This window comes from Protopterus annectens, chromosome 2.part2 (genome assembly GCF_019279795.1).
Source record: "Protopterus annectens isolate FY-2018-M chromosome 2.part2, PAN1.0, whole genome shotgun sequence".
NCBI classification, from domain to species: domain Eukaryota; kingdom Metazoa; phylum Chordata; order Ceratodontiformes; family Protopteridae; genus Protopterus; species Protopterus annectens.
The window spans coordinates 658002330-658029788 of record NC_056730.1 but is presented as its reverse complement, the minus strand read 5'-3'; positions in this window follow the sequence as shown (position 1 = coordinate 658029788).

Here is a 27459-nt window from a genome sequence, read left to right as displayed (position 1 = left end):
TGTACTCACCATAACATTCTGTCTATGTTGTCCATTTTCATTCTTCCTCAACTCCCCTCCCACCAACCCCCCCCCCCCAAACATTGAACTAATGACTTCTGGAAGAATGAGACCTTGTAAAGGAAACACTGTTCCTTATGTTGAACTCCAGGTATGGATTTTTGTTATTAGGATGCTAATATTTCTTTTGATATCATAAGCCAGCGAACAAGATCTAAGGTATTTTAGGGGATAGAGCATTATGGGTAAGGGAGGAGCTCGAGAATTTTTAAGTGGCCATGAGCTGAAAATAGTGGCTGAGTCGGAATCGAGGGTCAGATCCGAACCCAATTGTTGAGGAAGAATGAAAATGGAAAACACAGTTAAAGCGAGTACATAACTTTTTTTTTCTTTCTTCCTTCCTAACACAAGCTCTTTATATCTTACAGGAATGTAGTTAGTAACTAGAAAGAATAATGACTTATGTAAATATTGTAAGTAACTCTTATACTCGCTTTCTTGTTTAAATTTATTTTACATTTGTTTACCGGGAAAGTCCGACTGGACACAGGTCCATTTTCAGGGAAGGCCCAGGGAGAAAAGCTCCAAATAACATAAAGTAAATGAAGGACAATCTGCACAAGTATATAAGAATACATATGGGCACATATAAGAGGATACATATAAACATATATATAGCTATAGTACATTATACATGATCATGACTGTAAAATAGAAAAATCACACTTTTTTTTTCTTCTAATAGAAGAAAGGTTCTTGTTCTGTAAAGTACATATTATTGAATCTGAAAAGTATATATCCTCAGATAAACAAGTATTCTGGGAGGATACAGGTGATCCTTAATGGAATCCTTTCAGCAGTGCAGCGGGGTGGATTAGCCAGGGGTGTCGCATGAACAAAGCCAGTTGTTTGCATTGTAGGTTTTTAGGAGTTTTTTAAATTGGGTAATAGAGGTGGTGGAAGTAATTTGGCTTGGGGGTGAGTTCCAGGTTTTGGCAGTAGTGCGGGCAAAGAGTTATTTGCCAGCATTGTTTTTGTGTTTGCTGACATTTAAGATATTTTGTTTGCTAGATCTTAAGGCTCTAGTGGTGGTGTAGGGCTGGATTAGATACTGAAGTGCAGGGGTTTTGTCAGGAAGGTGGTAGAGCTTGTGTGTTATTGAGAGTTGATAGAGTAGGAGTAGTTGAGGCAGCTCAAGCCAGATGAGCTACATGAGGGAATGATAGTGGTGGAATCTATGAGAGGCATCATTTGCAAACTTAGCTATCTTGTTATAACAAGATTCCATTTTGTTTAGTTCGGTGCGGTTAAGATTAGTCATGATGGGGAAGGCATAATTGAGGACGGATAAGAGATGAGTTCTTGCAATAGTGGCTTTGGTATGTTTAGTGATGAACTGTCTGTTCCTATAAAGGAGACCAAGCTTTTTGTTAACTTCTTTGATTATTTGTGCTATGTGTATGTCAAATTTTATTGTCTATTTCAATGCCTAGCAGTTTTGTGTGTGTGTGTGTAGTTATGGAGATTTGGGTATTATCTTTGCATTTTATGGTAAATTCATTGTTTAGGGGAGGAGATCTACTAGGGATGAAGAAAATAAGTTTTTTTAGGGGGATTAAGAATAAGCTTGATGTTAATGAACCATGCTTCAGCTAAAGTAAAGTTATTTTGAGTTAGGGTTTGTAGCTTATGCAGGGTGGGGGCGGGACATATAATGGTGATGTCATCTGAGTATTGCACTATTAAGGCAGAGAGGGACGATGAAGCTATTTGGTTTGTAAATAGAGAGAAAAACAAAAGACCAAGGATGGATACCTGAGGGATACCTATGGATACTGGTAATAGGGGGGGGGGGTCTTGCCATGGGACTGCTTGCTGATAGCCTGATAAGTAGCAATTGAATCATGATATAGTGGAGGAGCTTATGTTAAGGGTAGATAGAGTTTTGTGAAGCATATTATGGTTAATCATATCAAAGGCGTTAGATAAATCTAAGAATATGGAAGATACGAATAGTCCTTTGTTCCTATGGTGATTGACTATGTTGGTAAATGAGAGTAATGCTGTTATGGTGCTATGGGAAGGTCTAAAGCCATGCTGAGATTTGGATAGTAGATTGTTATTTAGGAGGTACTGCATTAGTTGAGTATGAGCTACTCTCTCTAGTATTTTTGATCATGGAGATAGAATCGCGATTGGGTGATAGTTGATGAGCTCAAGGGACTTACCTACTTTGTGGAGTGGAATAATATGTGATATTTTCCATGAGTCAAGAACTTTACATTCTGATATTGACCCATTTATGAGAATGGTTGTGGGATACACTATAGCCTCTGCTGTTATCTGAAGAAAGTCTGCTGGAGGATTATTAGCTGCCATTGTGGTTGGTTTAAGTTTTCTGAGGAGCTTGGCTAATACCTTAGTGGGCACTGGATGTAGAGAAATGCTGGGTGAATAGTTTTGTGAACTGGGTGGGTAGAGATAGCTGTTGGTATGGGGCTACTAGTGCTATTTTGGGTATTGGCAAGGACTTGGACTGTTTCAGTAAAGTATTTGTTAAATTGAGTGGGGATGTTTTCATGGTTACTTGGTAATACAGGGGTAGGGGTAGCTGATTTCCCTGGGTGCAGTAAACTCTTTATTGTGGCCGAGAATTTTTGAGGGTTGTGAGCATATTTTTCCTGCATGGATTTATAGTAATTTGTTTTGTCAAGTTTAATTTGTCTTTTGGCTTTGTTGCGGAGTTCCAGATAGTTTTGTCTCAAGGTAGTGGTTTTGGATTTCTGATATTGTGACCAGGCTTTGTCCCTTTCCTTCATTATAGTTTTGGTATCTTTTGCTAGCCATGGGGCATATTTAGTTTTGACTCTGTTAGTTCGAGAGGGTGCATGACAGGTTAAGATTTTTAGGAAGGTTGAGTTAAAGTATTGCATGGTGTCATCTAGGGATAGTTGTTTTAGAGGAGTCCAATTGCAACATTTTAGTGAATTTATTAGGTCATTAGCTCTGAAGGACTTTTTGTTGCGTACTACTCTGAGGATGGGTTGATTAATGCAGTGGGTTTTGTTCCTAATTAGGTAGGTTGCTTGATGGTCACTTAGGCTGTCAGGAAGACAGCATGATTGATCTGTGAGAGTGGGGTCAGATAGCAGAATCCAGTCCAAGATGGATTGATGTTTGGATGTCTTGTCAATTCTAGAGGGGGTAGATATAATTTGGGTAAATCTATGAAGGTTAAAGTTGGTAGAGGGATTGTGGCTGGAACAGTCAGACCAGTCAGTATTAAAGTCACCTAATAGTTTGGTTTCTTGTGGAAGGGATGCTGACATCCAGTTTAGCAGGCTTTCCATTATAGTAATATTATTGCCTGGTGGAATATAGCCACCTGTAATAATTATATGTTTGTTGGAGTTTAGTTTTAATTTGGCAAGAATTAGCTCTGTGTTGTTGAATTCTTGGGAATTGCACTCAGGTTGTTCTATAGTGAAATGGTTTTGGATTAATATTGCTATGCCTCCTCCCTTCTTCCCTTTCCTATCTCGACGTGTAATATTGTAGCCAGGTGCAGTAATCTCATTATTGTGGTGTTAGGATTTTAGCCAAGTTTTAGTTAACACAGTGATATCTGGTTTGTATAGAGCTAAAAGGGCTTGTAGGTCCTGAATTTTGTTAAGTATACTTCTTACATTTAAGTTTAAAAGGAGGAGAGATGAGGCAGGTCTTGGGTATAGAGGATTTGGTTGATTTAAGTTTGTTTTGGTTGATGTATTGGGCCCTGGATGAGGGTGTTTGTCTCCACAGCAAGTGAGTTTTTGGAGAAGGTATAGATAGAATTTAGCTATTTTGTGTATTATTTTAGTTTGTTTTTGGGAAGAGTGAGGGTTAGTTTTGTTTGTTGGCTTACTATATAAGTAGGAAAAAGGTTGGGAGGAGTTAAGGTTGCATGGTAATATATGGAAGCTTTTTAGTTTTATAGAATTGGCTATGGATTCTGTCTGCCTGGGTGGTGGGGGTGCTGATATAAAGTTGTGTGTGGTAGGAGGAGAAGATGGAAAGTGTGACTAGAGCAAAGATGGTTATTGGGTATAGTAATACTTTTGGAAGTCATGTATGATGTGGGTGTTTCATCTTATATAGTATCTGAAGGGGTGGGAAGTGATTAGGAGTAATATCTAAAGCTGTAAAGGTTAGGTGATGTATAAGAGTGTAGTATTCAGGGTGTGGTGAAGTGAGTTGCTATGGGGATTGTAGGTGTGATGTGATTGGGTAATTGGGAGTGATAGCTGATTGGAGGGTGTGGTCAGTAACTATAAGATTAAGTGATATGGGGTGGGTGGGAATGGGGGTAGGGTAGGGGAACAAAGTGAGCTCGAGTGTTAGCAAGGGCAAATGGTACAGGTTGAGTCAAAAGCAGAGATCGCAATTCTTCAAAGAAACAGTCAGGCCAGTCACCACTGTAGCCCTTGTAAGTATTTCTTCAGCTAATACAAGTTTGCAGAATTTAGCCGTTTGTTATATTTAGATTTGTATTTCTTTTCTTTGTAGATTTATTTATATTACCTTACTTTTTGCCATTATTATCAAAGGGGGAGGGGAGGGGGTTGCCCGTGTATAGTATCAGCCAAATTCTCCTGATTTCTATTCACTTTATCCTGCAGTCTCACTACACACACAATGGGGGGGGGGAGATTAAACACTTTAAGTATGTAAACTACAACTATTTTGTTAGGGGAACTGGGATGCCTAGAGTGGAGCCCTTAGTTGTATGCACACCACTTAATGATTCCTTAACAAATAGTACCGCACACCTACAGGTTTTTAGGGTGGTGCATACACTGTAATATAACTTGAACAGTTTCCTGATGTTTTCTTTTGGGCAGTGCAGTGTCCAAGTAACCACTAGTGAAGGGGTAGTCAGCACTCACATTAAAGGGAACTGTAAAATATAAAAATTTAACAGAAAAATGCCTAAATTAGCTAGGTCCAAATTAAAATTAGCAAAGATGTCATAAGGTAAGTCGGAGGGAGATTAGTTAAAATTATACTGGCAGTGGCTAATATTTACAATATGCAACTCTGAAATCCCCTACTGAGTATTATAGTAGCTAGTAATGTTTTTGTCTTATCGGTTTAAGCTCTACAGAACAGACCAGTTCCCATTTACAAAAGTAGTGAGCAACAGAACTTTACAGAACACAGAAAACCTAAGCGACGGGCTAGAAATCCATGATTGCAGGACAGGCCAGTTTGCATTTACAAAAGGAGAGAGCGGCAGAGCTTTATAGAATACAGAAAACTTAAGCAACAGGCTAGAAACCCATAATTACAGTATTCCAGTTGCAAAATGTGAGGAATGAATGGTAAAATAAATTACACTTTATGCCTATTATGTGAAAACAGGCAACAGAACCATATAGAACGTTGAACACCTTAGCGACAGACTAACACATATCTTTATATTTAAAAACAAGCAATAAACCATTAAGAGCATGATAAAACATTAACATCAGTTAGAAAACAAATATTCAACATATCCCAGATACAAATTAAGCACTTTACATAGTAAAAATACCAGAATACAATTACTTATGTGGCCAGCACATTGCTAAGGAAATGCTACAGGGACGGGAGTTCTTAATGCATGGTATATTTAAAAATGGTGTCACAATTTTACTGTGCTTATATCACTTCTGGCAGAACATTTACAGGAGGGGAGAGGCTCAATGAAAGCCAATGAGGTAAGTTTATAAAGGAGGGAAATTTAACACTACACTAATTAGGAACTAGGAAATGAATGCAGGAGAAAAAGGAAGGACTAGAGTTAGAGTATGTCCCCTTAGCTATAGGTTTAAACTGGGGTAGGCTGAGAGTGTTTCTGAAAGCAGTAATCACAATTTTTCAAAGAAACAATCAGTCAGGCCACTTACCTCTATAGCCCTTGTAAGTATTTATTTAGCTAATACAAGTTTGGGGAACTTAGCCGTTTGTTATATTTAGATTTGTATTTCTTTTTTTTGTGCTTTATTTATATTACCTTACTTTTTGCCGAAAATGATTGTAATCTCTGTATATGCAGAATATTCTTGTGGTTGAAGAACATGGGCTGAGTCTGAAAATGATCCATTGGAGACAGTGTTATACCCCAGTCAAAATATGTATAAATAAATAAATAAAAAAATATTTTTTTGTGTCTAAATGTGTGTGTGTGTGTGTGTGTGTGTGTGTGTGTGTGTGTGTGTGTGTGTGTGTGTGTGTGTGTGTGTATGTAAGTGTAATATTTTATACTGCCTGAACCCTCAATGTGATATCCCTTTTTCCTACTTCACACCTAACACTCAGCATGGATCTTTAGTACAAGAAAAGAGGGGCTACCTCAATCTGTGGAACAGACTTCCCTTGCAAGTTAAACAAAGTGACACTCTAGCATCCTTAATATTAAACCTTAGTGATTAAATGGGTACCCATTAGTTTAGTCTGAGATGGACCTGGTTTGCTGTTCTTCAGAAGGGGGGGCGCATAATGATGGTGTGTATTGGCAGATCATCAACGGTATTGTAACTCAAATGGATTTTATTTCCTATGATCCTACTACTAGACAAAAACATTGCATTTTAAGGAGAGTGACATTCAATTTTCATTGTATAATTTAGGACCTTTGCAACTGCCGCAACATCTGCTCTTCTAAGATTCAGTGATATTTATTATGAAAACTGATTTTTTTATTTTATTTATTCATTTGTGAACCAGGTGAGTGGACTGGTCCTAGGGTAGGGCATGACCTTTACCACAAGCCATCGACAACGCAATTTAGATGTGCACTGAATGCATTTAGTTTGCACTGGATATGGTTCTCATATACCATTTAAACATACATCTAGGATCATGTACAATAAAAGCCATGCCTTTTTAATATGGGTTTACTGGAAGCTGCACTCAATACAGAATCTCTCACACACAAAAGAGCACATGCATGTATTTATACACACACACACACACACACACACACACACACACACACACACACACACACACACACACACACACACACACACACATTTTTACCATGTGATTGTCAGGTTTGTCACATAAAATTAAATTTGTACTATCCTGAGGATATCTACTTTACCTAAGATGCATGAACTTTGGATGTAGTATATATAATTATCAGGGACGTGGAGGTACATTTATAGTGATTTTTTTTTGTACCGGATGCTATTTGCATTTGAGTGATACCTCTCTTTTGTGATTATATTTATATGAGTTGACCAAATGAACAGATCTGTTGTCGTGGAGCCATCTACAAATAACATCTGTGAAGATAATCACATCTCTCAACCTCTTAGAGCAAGCAATCTGGACAAAGCCATTAACAAAAGTGGGACTAAGGCCCAAAACTAGGGATAATTTTTAAATATTGCTCTTACAATGTTAGAAAGTTGATAGAATAACAGGTTTTGCAGTAGCATGAATTTTCTGAAGGATATGAAATCTGAAACTCAAATGTCTGTCATTATTTTCTAACTTCGGTTTGTAATGATTTGCCACTAATTTGCCAGAAAACAACAATTTTATTAAAACACAGACCAAAATTATGAGGCAAAAGTCTGGGCATTCTGCGAAGAATCATGACGTAAGTCGCCAACTTTCAAATCTTTTATTCATGGGCCTAGCATTTGGTAAGCTCTTTGAAATGACTGTGAAGTCTTGTTAACTCTGACATTTTCTGGCATCATATGGCAGAGTCCATTTTCATGCATAAAATGTTTAATAGGTATATACAGTATGCAGAATATCTGCATAAGTGATAATCTCAAATAAATAATTCTGTACAGACTGATAAAATTCTGACTATGACCCAGATGGTCTCAGATTCATGAGTAACCTGGGCACTAGAGGGGCTGGCTCAGTATGCTGGGAATGAATGGCCATTGACGGAATGCTCATTTTGTGGTTAGAGAGGCTGTTGATCCCCACCCCGCACTGGTGGCTTGTATTGAACATTAGGAATATTGAGCCATGTAGTACTAGGTCTGCTGCAGACAATGGTTCACCAAACAGTGATTGACACTGGAGTCAGAGGGTGATGCATGTGTGAAAACAGCCTAATACTGCAGTCCCTGCTTTGGCAGCAGCATATAGCACAGCATCCACTGGTGGGTGGGCTTGGAAATGAAAAACAATCCTGGAATTGCCTATATGATGGTCAAGGAAAATGGGAGCTATGCTTTGGCAAGACACATAAGAGAAAAACATGATTAAAAATATCTATCTATCTATCTATCTATCTATCTATCTATCTATCTATCTATCTATCTATCTATCTAATCTATCTGTCTGTCTGTCTATCTATATATCTGTCTATCTCTGTCTATCTATCAATCAATCTATCTATCTATCTATCTATCTATCTATCTATCTATCTCTGTTTGTCTATATATCTAATCTGTCTATCTATCTATCTATCTATCTATCTATCTATCTATCTATCTATCTATCAATCTATCTCTGTCTGTCTAATCTATCTATCTATCAATCTATCTCTGTCTATCTATCTATCTATCTATCTATCTATCTATCTATCTATCTATCTATCTATCTCTGTCTGTCTATCTAATCTATCTATCTATCTATAGGTTCATAGGTTCATAGGTAGATACTAGGCTATCTGCCCAAGGGCATTTATAAGCCTAGCCAGAGTGTATTTGGCTTTCACCTCCCTATTAGATTAGCCTACTGTGCCTCTGTATAGTAGGTCACAGAAGATAGCCCTTTAAGATTTGTTTACTGTGCCTTTGTCAAGCAGGGACACAGAAGAGATCCCAGGGGTGAATTTGCAATTTCCCATCCACGTGTCCAGATTTCGCTTGAAGAGGGTCAGCGAGGGGCTATGTCTGACATGAATTTGGATTCTGTTCCAGAGTGAGGAGAGCCTTTGGGAAATGAATCTGTCCCTCCAGCATGTCCTATTTATTTTTGTGCTGAGGTTTAAGTCCTTGGAACGTGTAGCTCTAAGGGATTTGGATTTTTTGAGGTGGAGCATGTCCATTAATTCTGGGTTAGACATGGCTTTGTACGTCAGGCATAGATCACCTCTGAGTAGGTGGTAAGCAACTGAGTGGAGCTGGAGTTTCTTTAGTCGAGCTGCATAGGACATCTGTTTGTGGCCCATGATCCTCTTGGTGAGGTACTTTTGGGGTCTCTCCAGTTGCTGCAGATGTCGGGTAAGGTACATCCCAAAAGGGGCATTGTATTCAATTATGGGCCTGATGAGTGATGAGTAGAGGGGCACAATGACCTCTCTTGATCTAGATGCGAACCCTTTCGTGATAAGGTGGGCTATATAGAAGGTCTTTCTAACCACTTTGGCAACGTGATTATCAAAGGAGAGATTACTATCTACGTGGGTCCCCAAATCCCTAATTACTTCTTCTGTACTTAATGGATTACCACCTATGTGGTAATTTGTGGGCACTATGTTTTTCCCAAAGGGGATGACTATGCACTTTTTAGCATTTAGCTTGAGGCCGTGGCTCTGGCACCAAGCATCCATCTCCGTGAGACCCTTTTGGGGGATGCTTATGTCAGCTGGAGAGTCAATTATGGCTCCCAGTTTGCAGTCATCTGCGCACTTTGTCAGCCATAGCCCCCCCGTGTTAGCCTGTACCTCAGGGAAGTATATACCAAATAAGAGAGGTCCCAGAACTGAGCCTTGTGGGACGCCACTTGTAACTGGTTTGGATTCGGATATGGCACCTGCAATTCTGACCATGTGGGTTCTATCCCTGAGCCAGTTTGCAACCCATCTTGTGACATAGGGGTTGATATTTAAGCTGGTAAGCTTATTTATGATGCCCGAGTGGGGTATTGTGTTGAAGGCTTTTGCGAGGTCCAGGTAGGCTGTGTGGACTAACTTGCCCTCATCTATGGCTTTGGTAACTGTTTCAAAGAAATCAACTAGGTTTAAGAGGCAAGATCTGCCCTTAACAAAGCCAAATTGGGTAGGGTCCAGTGTCTGGAGGTTCCCAATGTCTTTGTTTATGAGTTCCATGATAATACGCTCCATAGCTTTACAGATCAGACTAGTCAGGCTTATGGCGTGATACTTCCTGGGGTCCGTTGTGGCGCCACCTTTGTGGAGTGGGACCACTGTAGCTGTACGCCATTCTCTGGGTACATATCCTGTAGTAAGGCTAAGTTTGAACAGTGACTTAATGTGAGGGTTCAGTTCTTCTTGGAGCTCGTGTAAGACGCAGCCTGGGACACCTTCCGGTCCCATAGATGCTGTGTTTTTTGCTTTGGAGAGGGCAGCTTTCACCTGTGCATCTGTGATGTCAGGGAGGTTACATTTAGTTGGGATAGGCATTTGCTCCTTTGGGGGGAAGGGGGGAGAAGTTGGCACTGAACCTGTCAGCCAGAATGTTGGCTATATCTGTAGGTTCGGTATATTTTGTACCAATATGCATCAATTCAGAGCATATCTGGGAATTACCACCCATATTCCTGACATAGCTAAAGAAGGCCTTGTGATTATCTTTAGTGTCTAGGGCAATTTTTCTTTTGAAGCTGGCCTTTGATGATTTTATGAGGGATCGTAGTTTCTTGCTAATACTGATCAGAGATGCCTTCCCTTTTTGGGATATTGCTCTATCATGTAGTAGCTTCCTCCTTCTGTTGTATAGCTTATTTATGGCCGGGGTCCACCAGACAGGTCTCCTGTTTTTGGAGGAGTGAGTCTTGGTTTTATTTGGGATAGCACGATCCATGCATTCCTGCAGGTGCTCATAGAATGCAATTGTAAAGGATTCTGCAGATTGGGCAGTATTATCCTCTGGCCCGGGGGCTTTGAAGGATTCCACCTCAGTCTTGAGAAGTGTGAAGTTAGCTTTTGAGAAATTTTTTACAGTGGTTTCCTTGGCTGGGGGTGGGGACGGGATATGGATGTCCAGGGAAATTAGTTTATGGTCTGATCTTACCAATGAGGGGTTTACCTCTGATGTGGAACATAGAGTCCCCATGTTGGTGATGACCAGGTCCAATATGTTGTCCTCTCTTGTGGGAGTGGTGATCAGTTGTTTCATAGCGTTAGAGTTTACAAATTCAAGGAACCATTGGGCGAGGGTGTTTGGGCTTGAGTAGTTTTCCCAGTCAATGTTTGGGTAGTTGAAGTCACCCAATATCATGGTGTTTGGAGAGGCCTTCATATTCTCCAGTGTTCTCAGGAATGCCAAGTGGGGTTCCTGTAAAAGGGAGGATGATCTGTAGCAGGCTACAAACTGAAAGGAAGTTTTTCCCTCTCTTAGTTGCACATGGATGGTCTCCGATGCTTCGTGCAGTGCCACTAACCTGGAGGTGTAGGTATCTTTGATGAATATAGATACTCCCCCCTCCTTTTTTGCTTCGGTCCGAGTTTTGGGGCCGAAAAGCATGGTATGAGTTATAACCTAGTAGTGCTGGGGTGCTCTCAGGAGCCTTGAACCAGGTTTCTGTTACTGCACAGACATCGATTTTCTCCATACTGAGGAGAGTCTCAAGTGCATGCATCTTGAGGTTTAGACTTCTGGCATTGAGTAGCATTACCTTTAGTTTTTTTATTCTTGGGTTGTCTATGGAGGTGGGTTTGTCCTTTGAGCCTTGCCTAAAAAAGGCACTATGGGGGTGGCAAGAGCCTTGGCCAGTATACGAAAGCCTAAGGGTGACAGGTGCAAGCCGTCCCTAGCGAAGCAGCGTGGCTTGTCGAGCATGTCATGCCAGGCTGACAGACACTGGATCCCCTTTGAATGACATCAATACTTTAGCCAGTTGTTGAAACTGATCATTTTGTCTTTATACTATGGCATCATTTTTGGTGAGGGCAAGATGCTACTCAAGGTCAGGGTCATACCAGCCTGGGCTACATGATCAGAGAGCTCCTCTATGTCTCTTTTCATGTAGTCCAGGGAAGGACGTCTCAGGTCATTCACACCAGCATGGACAATGACGGAGTCATATTTGTACTTGCTTTGGAGTAACCTGAGTGCTTGACTTATGTGGCGGATCCTGGCACCCAACAGGCAGCTTACAGTGACCTTCTCCTTGTTCAGTCTGGTGAGTGGGACGTCAGTGTGCCGGACAATAGAGTCCCCTATAACAAGTGTATTTGGTGTGTTGTTTAGCCTTAAGGGCTGTGACTGTGTGGCACACTGACTTTGTGAAATATGTGATTCGTGGGTATGTTTGAGGGGTGGCTGTTGCTTGGGTGTCTGCTTTGGAGGTCTTTGCTGCTTAGGGAGATTTTTATTTAGAGCCTCCGAGTATATTTTTGTGTGTTTATGTGTTAGGTCTGCAGATGCAATAGGTCTATGTGAGACTGGATTTGTGGTCCGGGTGGTTACCTTTTCCTCCTGACTGACTGTGCCAGTCTTGGGTTGAGAGAGCTCTGCCTCCAGTTTAGCTGTGTAACTGCATCTCTCACATGTACTAGAGTTTGTTGGAAGGAGGAGAGGGTTGTCTGTGTACATAAGGCAATTGTAACATTGCCTCAGGATTCCCAGATTCACCAGCTGGACTGGAGAGTAACCCTGAAACTGACCCTTGGACATACCAGATTAGTATAGGGAACTGATTTTTTTTTTTCACTGATCAGATTAGTAAAGGGAACTGATTTTTCACTGATCAGAAAGGACCAATCGGGAGCCTAGTACTTATGAGAAGTCTAGGAGGGTGTAGTGCTTTAGTTAGTTAGTGTTTCCTTATAAGATTCGAGCAAGTGCAGGGCTTTAGAAAGAAAATAGAGTGCTTATTTTGAGAGTTTGAACAGTTCTAAGGGAAAAATATCTATCTAATCTATCTATCTATCTATCTATCTATCTATCTATCTATCTATCTATCTATCTATCTATCTGTCTGTCTATCTATCTATCTATCTATCCATCTATCTATAATTAGAAGCATCAGCTTGCTGTGAATGCCATTTTTTAAACATCCCTCGGAAAAGTGTTCCTCCTACATTACAGATTATATTTATAATAAAGGGCTGTAAGATTTTGTAGCATGAGAAATGAAGCTTATATATATCTATCAATCCATCTATGTACATACACAGTGAGCCTGAAAATTTACTGTTGACATCTTTGTCAAGAGCGTTATAGTGTAACTTTTAGCACTGAGACTTGTTTGTTCACATTTATTATGTAAATTGAGGTCACTAAGCATTAGAGGTAAGAGAGTATTCCCTTGCCAAGACCAAACAATTTATTTATTTATTATTTTATTTATTTTATTTTACATTTGTTGACCGGGCTAGTCCAACTGGATATATGTCCATTTTCAGTAGAGGCCCGGGGAGAAAAGCTCCATAAGTTGTACAAGTTCACAAAAGGCATAAAAATATTACATGAGAAACAAAGCAATTTAAACAGATGATTTAAAAAGATAAAATAAGATACGAGAATTAATTTTTTTTTTTTTTTTTTTGAGTGAGCATTAGTCTGGATTAGTGCAGGAGCAGAGTGAGCATTAGTCTGGATTAGTGCAGGAGCAACTTAGAGTTAGTATGCTTTGAGTCACAAGTATGCACGTGTGTGTGTGTGTGTGTGTGTGTGTGTGTGTGTGTGTGTGTGTGTGTGTGTGTGTGTGTGTGTGTGTGTGTGTGTGTGTGTACTTGGGATTTGGGAGGGAGGCCTTGTCGACCTTCTGGAAAACATTTTTTGCTTATTGCTTGTATTGTTGCTTTTGTAATTATGTGAAGTGTGTTGTTAGTGCTGGGCATGTTGTCAGAATCCTAAGGAATCACACACAAGAAAACAAAAAGGAAACCATATGGACCAGCTGCCACAGATGAATTGTCAGACAACATGAGGTACCTAGTGAAGCACAGCAGCTGTGCACAGCATCTGTACTTCCCCAGATGGGTAGAAGTGTTGTGAGCACATTACAGAAGCAATACATGCTAACAACCAGGTGCTTGTGGTAGCCACCAAGCATACAAATGGAAGCACAGACAAATGTCTGGAGGCCACTTGTCAGAGTCCCATCAGCAAAGCCCATAAAAGGAAAAGTTATGCACAGTATAATGAGCAACAGGTAGGACTATCACAGTGTATGCAACAGGATGGCAGAATGGAAACATCTTACATATATATACAATCTTGCATTAACAATACCATGTAGCCTAAACAGGGTCTATATCATATTGTCAAACTTTTAATACTTCGAATCACTAAAGATTGAACTTTAGTGATCAAAGTCTTAAAAGTTCGAATTGCTATAAAAATATTTTTAAAAGAAAAAAAGGAAAACAAAAGGGTGTAAGCAGGGGGGCAAGCCCTCCCACACCCCCACACCCCCCGCTCTTTAAATATACCAACTCCGAGATTGCGCTACAGTGTAGGAAATGGAAATCTTCTGTTTCTGAACTGTATTGCACTGAATTGCGATCTCGGAGTTGGTATATTTAAGTAGGGGGGGTGTGGAGGGTGCAATGGGAGCTTGCCCCCCTGCTTACAGCTTTTAGGTTTTTCTTTGTTTGTTTTAAAAATATTTTTATAGCAATTTGAACTTTCAAGACTTCGATCACTAAAGTTCGATCTTTAGTGATTCAAAGTATTAAAAATTCGACAATATAATATAGACCCCTTTAAACATGCATTAATAATGCCTCATGCTAAAGTCCCAGCACTGACATCATCTCCAGATTTTCATCTAATAGCAAACATATGTCCACTCATATAAGTCCTTAAAATATTTTTTTATCAACAAATCTTAGAATATATTACAAAATATCCAAGAGAAAACCATACCACCGTCCTTACTAGGAGCCTCAGTCCACAGAAAAGGAAACTGCAAACAAATATAACAACACTTGTGGTCCAAAAAATGGCAGGTAGTTCAAGTATTAAAAACTCTTTATTCGAACACAAACATATGAGTGCTTTCACAAATAACTTCTGCTTCTTCAGATACAGATACAAACTATCTACCAGATATCTTTTATACTCTACCTGTACTCAATCCAGTAATTAAAGCCTTTGAAAGATTATGTATCAATGATATTCATAAAGTTAATGAAAATGTCAAAGCTAGCAAGTATAAGAATTATAATTTAATGAAAAATGAGTATCTAGCACTTAAAGCTTTAGAAGCTAATCATGATATAATAATACGACCAGCAGATAAAGGAGGCCCAACAGTAATTTATGATGTAGAACATTATCAGAATGACATGAAAGTTATGTTATCAGATGCTCATTTTTATTCTATTATAAATAAGGCAAAGGTCCAACGTGTCACGAATGGTATTAATATAATCTTTATGGACCTCTTTAAAAAAGGTAGAATTGATAAAAGTTTCTATGATTATTTGGTTGTGCAACACCCTTCATTACCTGTAATTCAAGGGTTACCTAAGCTTCATAAGGACCCCTTATGTCTACCGCTAAGACCCATAGTGGCTGGACAAGGATGGTCCACAGAACCAGCTTCAATATACATAAAAAAAACTCTTTGTCTGTTACTGAATAGGATAACATACATTTTAAAAGATACAAAGCAATTTTTGAATGATTTGTTTGATTTTTGTGATAGCTATGAAAACTGTGAAAATGTGTCTTTAGTAACCATGGATATTACATCATTGTTTACGATGATTCCAAATGATGAAGGGATCAGAAATGTAGAAATGTTTTTCAGGTCTTATACAGAATTTGATGATGAAAAAATAGAATTGATTATCATGTTGCTGAAACTAATCTTGGAGAATAATATGTTTCTGTTCAACGATACCATCTATTGGCAAAAGCATGGCGTAGCTATGTGCACATCTTGTGCCAATAGCTACACCAATCGAGTTCTAGTCACGTGGGAAGAGAAATATAGATTAAAAGGTGTTTACAAACAGTACATTTTGTTTTATTGTAGGTTTGTGGATGACCTTTTTTTAATATTGGGAGGGACACAGGCACAGTTTGAAAATGTTTTTGCTTATATCAATGATTCCACGGAATATTTAAAATTTTCCGTTGATATGTCAATAGAGGAGGTTCATTTTTTGGATGTTAATATCAAGAAAGATGAAAATGGGAAGATATACGCCAAGTTATATAAAAAAGAATGTCATTGTGATAATTTTTTTCATAGAACAACTATGCACCCCCATATATTTAAAAGTGCGGCACATAGTCAGTTACATAGAGCATCTAGACTTAATGCTAGAACACAGGATTTTGAGCAACAAGTAGAATGGATTACCCTGGGATTCATGAAGCTTGCGCCAGGCGCAGGCGTTCTAACGCCAAATATGGTCACTGAGCGATTCAGGTATGATCCGATTCCACATGCACTACCAGCGTAAGCCAGAGCTGCGCAGCTCTCGGTGCATGTATGCTAATCACCCCATGTGCAGTAGTGCAGCATGCAAATGAAGGTACATAGCGATTCATGAAGTGGTGCAGGCGTAGCGTAAGCATACAGAAATGTAAACCAAAAAAGGGTTTACATCTTTTCAAACAGAACATCGCAGCCATGAAAGCGGACCAAGCTTACGTATTACAAAGTTAACATATGCCAATGGCTAAATATACAGCCAATGGCATAAAAAAACACGCATAACACATAAAAAATAACATTTAATGTCATGGCCACACTAACGCAAAGTACAACTGCAGTGCATGTGTGCGCAAATGGGAACACAAGGAAAATATATATAGATGTCATAAAACTGCAATGTAACACAAATCATGATTTCGCCATAATAGTCAATGGTATGCATGCTACACCACAACCAAGGCACAAGGGTTGCTAAGGGTCTGTGACAGTGTTCGGCGCGGTAACTATGAATTAGTACTCAATGCCATGCAAATGAGGCAAGCAATACTGAATCGCAAATGCCTTGCCGGAGTAAGGCTGTACCACACGGCGTAGCAGTATAACACCGAGGAGTGGCCTGGAGGTATACATGACATCATGAGAGGGGTGTGCCACCATAGCTGTAAGCACATTGGAGCATTGCTAATCTGGGTTGCCCCTTGCTAAGCAAAGCCGCAGGATAGGGGTGTGGATGTAGCCATAGCTTTGCTTAGCTGAGAGCACACAAGGTGACCGAAAGCGCATGTGTACGCAGATGACAACATGCTCGAAACCCAGAAAACGGCTGCGCGTGGCATGCACCGCAGCTGAAACAGGATGGTTATGGGAAGGCAATAAGGAAATGCCGCAGCAGGGTAATTGGAGTACAACTGAGTAATTAACACCTATTAACTCACATTGGGCTATTGATGGTAGCTAACAAGGCTGCTAGCAGCAACCTGCAAAACAGGAAAGGGGAGGTGCCGGATTGCAAAGAAAAGCGAACTGTCACAGCAGACCAAAGCAAACCCACAGTAGATTGGCTATAGAACACATTTTGCAACACAATCCTGGGTTGGGAAAGTACAAAACAAGAAAGCAGGCTGCTGGATGCATGCCTGACAATAGGAGGGGAATCGGTTTGAAAAATGAAGGCAAGGGCAAGAGGTGATCCACGGCAGCCAAGTGTAATTCAACACCAAAGGCCCCACAATAGCAGTACCTGCGGTAAAACACATAAGTAAGATACCCTGCAGCTTGGATTGTACATACACACCCTATGACATCATCAGCTTCCAAAGCACAATAGTATAAAGTGTGAAGGTGCCTCATACACACTCGTGTATTCCCAAACACTGCACCATCGGTGTAAACAGATGTGGAACTTTTACAATGTACATGTTGGGAGGTGCCATAGCTTTGATTCATCAGCATGTGTTGGAGACTGAAGGTGGTGTGAAGGATGATGCTGACAACCACCTCAGGCACCGGAGGAGGAGAAGAGTGTTCAGACCAAGGGTAACCTACCAGGTGCTAGATGATCTGGAGATAGTAGAGCATTACAGGGTGGACAGGGACATCATACAGCAAATCACTGAGCTGTGCCGGCCACGCCTCAGAGCCAGAAACAACAGAGGGGAACCCATCCCAGTGGACATGAAGGTATGTGTAAGCTTGAGAATACTAGCCACAGGTACCTTTCAAAGGCCAATTGGAGATATCATGGGGATCACTTAGGTATCAGCATCCAGGGTACTCCACCAGTTCCTGGATGCCATGTTACCACATGCCAATGAGCATATATACGTCCCCCGAACTCAGGAGGAGTTGGCCAGCAATATGCGCCTCTTCCACCATGTGGCAGACTACCCAGAGGTACTGGGTGCAATAGACTGCACACACATACACATCAAGTCACCACCCAGTGAGCATGGTAGGCGCTACATAAACCGCAAGGGATACCACTTCATCAACTGCCAGGTCGGGTGCAATGCCTAGGGCATTATCATGGATGTGTGTGCTGGCAGCCCTGGAAGCTACCACGACTCCCACATCTGGCATGCCTCACAGATGTACCAGGTATTTGTCAGGGGGGACATCCCATATGGCCACCTTGTGGGGGATGCTGGCTATGCACTGAAGCAGTGGATCATGACTCCCATCAGAAATGCACACACACCCATGCAAGAAAGCCATAATGAGGCACACGCACAAACCAGAATCATCACAGAGTGTGTTTTGGGATGCTGAAATCACGGTTCCATTGCTTGGACATATCTGGTGGAGCCTTGCAGTACTCTCCAGGCACTGTGCCCACATCTTCATAGTATGTGCCATGCTACATAATATGATCCTGTGGAAACAGCTGCAGCAGGGACATAATGGCGAAGGCCCTCACAGCCCACCGCAATTGCCAAGGGCAAGACAGGCACAGAGGGATTCAGACCACGAACACCCTGTGCCAGCCCCAGTAGGCAGACAGAGGTGTGCCCAGTATGCCCATGCCTTGGCAAAGAAGGAACGTATAGCACATACACTGACAGTGTAGGCCCCTATGGACTGACACACTTCTCCACCTGCACACACAGTAAACAGGGATGGCACACACACATGACCACCTGTAAATTGTCATGTATAGGTGGTCTACTGTGTGCTTCCTACATAGGCAGCCCTCAACTATTGCACACACAACTACTATTGGCACAAGGTAAGTCAATACCTGAACAGTAAATTAAGCTAACAGCATGTGTTGATACTGTATGTATAGGTTCCTAGGTACATCGGTAGGTACATGCCTAACTGTCAGAGGCCATTCATAAGCCTAGCCAAAATGTGTCTGCTGTCACCACCCCATTGATTAACTAACTGTCCTCTGTGGACCAGAGCCAATTGTGGGATCCCTGGGGTGTAACCGCTGTTCCCCACCCACTCTGCAAGGATTCCCTGGTGTGTTAATGAGGGGCTCCATACAATGTAATCAGGGATATAGTTCCAAAGCATAGAGAGTACCCATGACAGGTATCTGTCACCCCATCATTCTCCAGTTATGGTTGTGGCAAGGTGTAGCACATTAGAGTGTGTGGCTCACTGTGACATGGATTCCCATAGCTGGAGCATATCCATTAAGCATCACTTGGACATACCATTAACAGGTATCATCCATATGTACACCATCTGAGTTACACATTTGTTTGCAGTATGGAGGAACAGCCGTAGTACACTCTACATAATAAACACCATAACACTTGTACATATCCCAGATGCCTCAGTGGTAAAGCCACTGACTGTGTCGTTCATGGTCCCGGTTCCAAGACCTGCAAGGGCTGTTACGTACTTCTGATGTCCCGAATAATGGATGTTGGATGCAGATCATTAGAACACATTTAAGCACATGTTAGTGGGTTTTTGCGCCAGTAAGTGCCGGTAAGTGGCATTTAAACATGACTACATGGATATGCGCAACACAGGTCTAACCTTTGCTGAATATCACGCAGATCACGGGCAAAGCTGCCCAGAACCACTGAAATGTGCATTATTTACCCTTGTATTAATAGTACCTGCTCTGAGAGGTAAAATGACCACTGCCAGGAGTAGAACATGCAACCATGTACACAATCTTCGCAATAACCTACCACTAAGATACCTGAGATGTACCAATGGCAGGTGTGTACTGTGACAGGTTAAAACACAAAAGGGCGGAGTTTGGGAAATAGTATACACTGCCATGTACCCAATGAAAGGTGTATTCTCTCTCTCTCAATATATATATATATATATATATATATATATATATATATATATATATATATATATATATATATGATATAGAGAGCGAAAGGGTGAGAAAGAGATATATGTCGATATATATGGATATATATATATATGCAAATATATAGATAGGTTAACAACATCTACACAACCATGGAGGTACATATAAATAGAATATTACCAAATACCGAATGCTTTACATACCGAAGCGCGTAATCACAAGGCTTAAAGACCGAAAGACCACAGTACCGGAACACCAGAACTGCGAGTACTATTATCACGATGTTAAGGGACATTTAGTTAGTGCTTCTGGTGCTGCGGTTCAGGTAGGTACTGTGCGTAAGTGTGTTTCTGATTGCTGTAGTGTGTGTAAGTGTGTGTTCTGAGTGTGGTGTGTGTTTCCGGGGGACTGTAATGCGTGTGTGTGGGTTTGCTTCATGTGTCTGTTTGTGCTATCTCAGAGGTAGATCATTAAAGTAGGTGTGGTGTGGGGGGGGCGCAGCCACCCACATAGGGGGTGTATGGGTGCATGGCCACCTGGCCATACGTAGTGTAGGATGGTTTGTTTGGATGTGATGGGTAGCAGTGTGTCTGTGTGTGCATGTGTGTGTTCTGTGTTTGTGTTAGTTCCGGGAGTTTGACTGTCACGAGTTTGAGTGTTCTTTATTGTGGGGTTTGGGAGTCTGGGAATTTTAATGTGGTCGTTGGAAGTGTGTGCGTTCCTGAATCCATGGGTATGCCGTATACAGCGATTGAAGTCTTCAAATATGTGCATAACATGGACCATAGCAATCACACATTCCGCCACGACCGAACGTTATGAACAAAGGATATGGAGAGTATATATGTCTATACACTATTACAAATATGTGCTATGAACATGAGCCAAAGATGGGGTTACAACCTGTCCAACCTTGCGAGGGGCAGTCCCTCTATGTGTGATAGTGTCCTGACCAAAATGAGTACAAATACTAATGTCCTACAATCTCGAGACATTTGGCATGTTCCATATTTAATGTAATTGTTGCATAAAATAGTCATCTGTATCTAAAATACCTACATGTAACAAGAAACAGGATAAGCATGTAAACCGCTACAAGAATATAAGCTTTTATATAGGCATATATGTAAAGTTCTATACTTTGTACTGACTGTAGGTATGTGTCGGCCTCTAAAATCTGATGTGTGTTCTGCAAATGTCCCACTATGGCCATTTGAAAAGGCGGCAACCTAAGCCAAAGAGGTTCAGTCACCAACACAACTCTAATGAGTACAAATATCTGTGACAGAAATAAATGAGACAGCTTTCATGTAGCAACATTTAATTTCATACCAATGTATTTCCAAAGGGATTGAAGGACCAACATCACCTGCATGCTCTACAGGAACCAATTAACAATGGCTTAATGAATCAGCCTGCAATTACCATAGTATTAGTCTACTAAAGGATAGGTCTTCAAATAGGGAAGGAGCCCTCACACACATATCGAATATGTATAACTGCAGTTCCTACACACCTGCATCTGCTATGTACACCCACCTACATCTCCCCCACACCTGAAACAATTGCAATACAGACTGTAATAACATCACAAACATCCACTCACTTTATGACATCTGCAGAAGCCTTAACATACCTTGTCAGAGACACACTATAATGACCCTATGTGAAATCGTTGCTGTTGTACAATGGAACAGACGCCGATGTTACAGGGTTTGGTTGCAATAATCCCATATCAGACGGCTGATATAACAGCTAGACTCACATGTAGAACTACATCCTCTAGCCGTTACACACAATCCATGGGGGCCATGAAGTTAATATATCTCTGTGTGTCTCCATATAGCTGTGGCAATTCATCACAAACAACACATCCAGGCCATCTTCTTCGAAGGTAGGGCAATGGAACAATGCCCAAGTGGAGTATTCAATTATACCCCACTATTGCCATGTCATTGGCTAATGGAGTAGCTGCACAGCTGATGTGCATGTAATCATCTACTCCGGAACACCAATTGGTGGCAGGATAGCACATGTTACTGATATCTAAGTATAAAAGGATGGCTTGTCATACATTCAAACCGTATGTACATACCAGAAAAACATTACAACGAGGATTGCAACACAAAACGAATAGGATATATATTACTGTCAACTCGGGATACTAATAAGGTATGTAGAACACTCAGTATGTCAGTGTATGTAGTACCAGTTCTGTAATAATTAAAGTGTACGCAATGCATATAGTGGGAAAAGGTATTATGTAGTGATGTATTGTTGAGCATAGTAAAGCTCATAGAAATTGTGTGTACTGCTGTAGACCACAAGGTAAGCACCTCATACACCACAAGGGATGCTATATAAGGACTTTGAACACAACAATTCCACTATAGCCGCTGTCAGTGGCAGGGTTGGTCCAACAAGTATGTGTCATAACAGGGGATAATATGTTGATATACTGTAACAGTAGGCATATGTATGGGTGTATAACTGAGAATAACATGTCTAAGGTGGTCCTACTGTGCAATTATGATTTGCATTGTGGGATATTGTGGCAAAAATGTAAAATGTACAGTATTGTAGGTAGATATGTCTAACATTTTACATAGCATTACTGTTATGTTATGCAAACATCAGGTATGTCTATTGGCATGTACAATACACAATAACAGGATACATATGAATTGTAGTCATCAGACAGTGTATCAGCATGGTAGCTAATTGAAATGGAAGAGCTAGTCAATTATTCATGCACAAAGGACATGTAATAGCTTCATAGGTTCATAGTTAGGTACTATGTTGTCTGGCCAAGGCCATTCATAAGCCTAGCTACAGTGTTTTGACTTGCGGCACCTCCCTAGGTTAGTGTCCTGTGCCTGTGAACAGCAGAGCCATTAGTTTCCTGCGCCTCTGTACAGCAGAGCCACTGCAGTGATTCCTGGTGTACATGTCTGTCTCCCATCCACCCATCGAGGTATCTCTTGAAGAGTGCTAGTGAGGGTCCCTGCCTGATGTACATAGGAATCAAGTTCCAAAGCATGGTGAGTGTCCAGGTCAGGAATGTATCCCTCCAGCACATCCTAGTCATCATTGCGTTTAGGTACATATCCCAGAGCATGTGGATCTCAGGGGCTTTTGCTTATGTGGAGCATATCCATCAATACTGTTTTGGACATGGGCCTTGTATGTTCAGCAGAGATCACCTCTGAGTATGCAGTATGCAAACAAGTATAGTTGGGGTTTCTGTAGTTGGGCTGCATACGTCATCCTTTGGAGGTCAGTATTCCTCTTGGTGTGGTAATGTTGTGGTATTTCAAGCCGTTGCTGTTGTCTCGTAAGGTACATCCCAAATGGGGTGTTGTACCCTTTAATGTGTTTCATAAGTCATGAGTAGAGAGACACAATGGCTGCCTTTGTTCTGGCTACAAACCCATTAGAGATTAGGGGGGCCGCGTAGGAGGATATTCACAGCACCTTGGCAATATGGTTATTAAAGGAGTGAATGCTATCTACTTGGGTTCTAAGATCCCTTATTATGTCTTATGTATGTAGGGGACTACCACCTATGTGATAGTCCATGGGTGATTGGTGTAATCCAAAGGGGATGTCTATGCACCTTGTGGCATGCAGCTTGAGGCCATGTTATTGACACCAGGTATCCATCCCAGTGACACCCTTATGGAGGGTGTCTGTATCAGCTGGGGAATCAATCATGGCCCCTAGTTTGCAGTTGTCTGCAAAACTTTTCAGTGTAAGTCCTCCTGTGCTAGCCTGTACCTCAGAGAAGCATATACCGAACATGAGGGGCCCTATGACCGAGCCCTGGGGGATGCCAATTGTAACTGATTTACGGTAGGACCTAGGGTATGCTACCCTCACTGTGTGGGTTCTGTCCGTGAGCCACTTTGCATAATATCTCATGACGTAGGGGTTAATTTGCAGGTGGATATGTATGTTGACAATACCAGAATGGGGAACGGTGTTGAAAGCCTTTGAGAGGTCAAGGTAGGCTGTGTGGACCTCCTTACCTTCATCTACTGCCTTGGTAACTGTCTCAGAGGACTCCACCAGGTTTAAGAGGCATGGTCTGGCCCTAACAAATCCAAACTGGGTGGGATCAAAGGTTTGGAGGCCACCAATGTCTCTGTGAATGAGATCCATAATGATGTGCTTCATAGCCTTGCAGAACAGTCTAGTCAGGCGTATAGGGCAATAGTTCCCCTGGTCCATTGTGGCGCCACCTTTTTGGAGTGTGATAACTGTTGCTGTGCGCCATTCAGGAGCCACACTGCCTGATGCAAGGCCATTAGTGAATATGGTGCCCAAGTGGGGAGCCATTTAGTTCTGAAGTTTGTGGAAATCACAGCCTGGGATATTGTATGGTCACATGGATGCTGTGTTCCAGGCTTTAGGGAGTGCAGCTTTAAACTGCGTAGTTGTGATCGCAGGGACTCTGCATCATTCCTGTATAGATATGGGCCCTTTAGGGTGTGAGAGGGGTGTAAAGTTAGCACTGAACCTATCTGCCAGGATGTTACCAATATCAGTTGGTTCTGTAATGTTCGTGTCTTACTGCTGTATGTCAGAGCAGATGCGGGTATCGCCATCGAGAGTAGTGACATACCTCTAGAACGCTTTGTGGTAGTCCTTGGAATTAGTCATGGTTATGTTTACGTAGCTAGCTTTGGAGGATGTGATAACGGATCTCAGATTCTTACTGAGGCTGACCAGGGAGCTCCTCCACTCATGGGATTGTACTCTACTTTGCAACAGTCTCCTCCTTCTGTTGTACATTATGTCCATGGCAGTGGACCACCAGAGTGCCCTCTGTTTTCTGGTGGGTACCGTCATGGTTCTGTTTGAGATAACATGATCCATGCAGTCGTGTAAGTGCTAATTAAGTACAGTTGTGTATGATTCAGCGGTTGTAACTGTATTGTCTATCTGCACGGGTGTCATGACATTTACTACTGCTGTCATAAGAAGCCTGAAGTTGGCTTTGTAGAAATATTGTACTGTGTTTTCCATAAAGGGTGTGGTGCCGGGATGTGGATAACAAGGGTGGTTAGCGTATGTTCGGATCTGACCAACGAGTAGATAACCCCACGTGTGGAACACCAGTCACACATGTTGGTAATGACCAGGTCTAGGATATTGTTGGCCCTGGTGGTGGTGTGGATAGGTTGATCCAGGTGATTTGAGGTTATGAATCCCAAAAAGCATTGGCCTAATGTGTCGGTACATGACTAAGTATCCCAGTTAATGGTGGGGTAGTGTCAGTTGCACATCAGTAGTGTGTCTGTTTGAACCCTACTTTCCAGTACACCAAGAAGTGAGGACCGTTAACCATGGGGTATGGTGGGGGATCTGTAGCAAGCTACAATTTGTATAGCAGTTATGGCCAGAGTTAGTTGCACTTGGATAACCTCTGATGCATTGTGTTAAGTAACCAGCCTGGAGGTGTGGATATCCTTAGGAAATATGGACACACCTCCGCCGTGGGTGTTCCAGTCCTGGTTACATGACTGTAAGGTGTGGTATGAGTAATAGCCTGGTAGTGCTGGGGTACTCTCAGGAGCCTAGAAGCAGGTCCCAGTCACTGCACAGATATCAAAGTGGTCCATTACAAGGAGTGCCTTGGGTGAGTGCGTTTGAGATGAAGATGTCAAGCAGTGAGTAGCATTACCTTCAGGTTTTGCTTCCTGTTTCTGTTATGGTGGTGAATATGCTATTTGAACCGTGCCTAAAACAGGCACTATAGGAGCAGCAAGAGCCTTAGCCATTATCCGGAATCCCAGGGCCGACAGGTGCAGGCCATCTGTGCCAAAGCATCGTGTTCTGTCGACCATGTCATTCAAAGCAGACAGATACTGGATACCCTTGGAATGACACCAGAAGCATAGCCAATTGTTGAAGTAAATGATTTTGTCCTTGTACTGCGTTATCAGTCTGGACGATGGCAGAATGCTACTCAGGGTTAGGGCAATACCTGCCTGGGCTACAAGATCGGAGAGCTATTCCATGTTTCTTTACATGTAGTCCAGGAAGGTACATCTCAGGGCATTCATACTAACATGGAGAATGACACAGTCATATTGTACCTGTTGAGGAGTGATCTGAGTGCATAGGTTATGTTGTAGATCCTATTACCCGACAGGCAGTTGACAGTAACTATATCCTTGTGCAGCCTGGTGAGTGGGACATCATTGTGACTGCCTATAGAGTCACCTATGACTAGTGTGTTGGGTACGTTATTTCGCCCTATTGGCTGTAGTTGATGGGCACACTGAGTCTGTGGGCTATAAGTAATTGGTGTTGTGTTGGGGGATGGGGGCTGCCTGCATTTCTGCTTTGGAGTTCTATGTTGCCTAGACAGAGTAGTATTGAGAGTCTCTGCAAATGTAGTCTTACTATGTGTGGCCTGTGGTGGTAGAGATCTAGTGAGACTATATGATGAGTGTGGTGTGGTGCAAACGTTTAACATCCCCACATGATTGTCAGGTTCAGTCTGGGTTGGAGAGAGCTTTACCTCCAGCATGGCTAGATATGTGCATCTCCCACAGGTTGTAGTGCTGTATGTTAGGAGGGGAGTATTGACTGTGTACACGAGACAATTTCTATATTCCCTCATGATGCCCATATTCATCATATAGACAGGTGATAACACTGGAAATTGACACTTGGACATGCCTGAATATTTATCTATTTCCCACTAGATATGTGAGGAAAGTGTGTACAAGAGCTGTTTTACTCTAAGCAAACAGGAAATGTAAGTACAAACAGTGTTTACCTGTAGGTAATGAGGAGGATTGAGTGCTATAGTAATTAGTAGCTTATGTTGTGCTTACATGTTCTGAACAAGTGCTGAGCATGAATAAGCAATACAGAGAGGGTGTTGGATAACATAAACACACTGCCCCCCCCCAACAGGTACACAATCACATATCCATGTACACTACAGAGCCCCTGTAACCATAACTATGATGGCACAAGGGGCTCTCAGTCTGCTTGGGACCTGTCCACATCCCTGGTTGTATCATACACCTATGGCAAAACAGTTTGCTCTACACATACACATCATGTAAAACATAGCTTCATGTCAGTCTGTGAAAACACTGAATGGTGCACACCAACAGTTATCACAACCCACAAAGTGGAGACACCATTCATAATGGGAGGCACTGCACTACTACCCTGCTGAGTCTGGTCTTAAAGTCCATGAACCTTAATCAATGTATATGTTGTTAGCAGTACAGATGTAGATGACAGTACGGATAATTTCACACTGCATATCATACCTGTGACAGGTCATAGGACATCATCACCCATAGTGTTCCACCTACATTCAGTATACTAGATGTACATTTGTA